Source organism: Galeopterus variegatus, unplaced genomic scaffold, assembly GCF_000696425.1.
Source record: "Galeopterus variegatus unplaced genomic scaffold, G_variegatus-3.0.2 Scaffold9908, whole genome shotgun sequence".
Classification (NCBI taxonomy): Eukaryota; Metazoa; Chordata; class Mammalia; order Dermoptera; family Cynocephalidae; genus Galeopterus; species Galeopterus variegatus.
The window spans coordinates 74,675-75,676 of NW_007736019.1; positions in this window are offsets into that span (position 1 = coordinate 74,675).

A 1,002-nucleotide genomic window follows, 5' to 3' on the forward strand; every position below is an offset into this window, starting at 1 on the left:
CTTTCCCATCACGCTTCGCCTGGAGAACCTGGGCGCTCCCTGTGGCTCTTCCTGAGATCAAGAAGTGAATTTGCAGTTAACACAGAAACAGCAGGAAGAAAAAGGAAAAGGCTGTACAAACCTCAGTTACAGTGGCGGAGAGAGTCATCATAAACAGTTAGAGCCCGATTTTGCACACTGTGCTGTGGCTTAGTAAACTATTCATCCCATTGTGTGGTTCAACTATCGACTGATTTTCCTTGTTCTCAATGGCTCTGTCTTTTTCCGCCCTTAATTAAATGAAGGAACAACTCTCCTGTCATGCAAATGGGCACCTCTATTTCTCTGGGCAGCCACAACGAGAATCTTCAGTTTGGGAGTTAGAAGAAAATGTCATCTGAGCTGATTCCCTAAAAGATTCCCCCATACAAAAAGTCCCTTAAATGATAATTGCTGACTTTGTCCCATTATCAACCACCCCCACCACCCCCCAAGCAGCTGGGCTTAAAAACTGTCAGCTGATTGCCTCCCTGGGGTTTGCTCCTTAACTCTCCCATCTCCAGTAATATTGCACACGTGCACATACGTGCACACGCACGCACACACCCATGCACCCTAAGCCACCAATATTCATTGAACCCTATTTGCAAGACAGTGAGGGCCTTGTAGGAAAGTGTAAGACATGATTCCTGCCCTCAAGCAGTGACAGTCTTCTTGGGAAAAAGAGTATGTGGATACGTGAAAAACTAATTTGCAAAGCAAGAGTTAAAGATAACTGGCACTCTTGGAAGAGATAATTCCTCAAACAGAGCCAGCTTAATCTTTAACAAAGCTGTCAGAGCACTAGCCCACTGAGTTCTTACAACAGCTCCAAGAAACGCTCCAGGAAAAGGCTGCAGACCAGTGAAGGAAGGACTGGAGGGCGGGGATTCTCACAGTGAGAAGAAAGATTGGCCTCACAAAGCCATCGGCAGGAATGAATTACACACCAAGCATCATCTCATTTGTAGTCTTGGCAGCTTG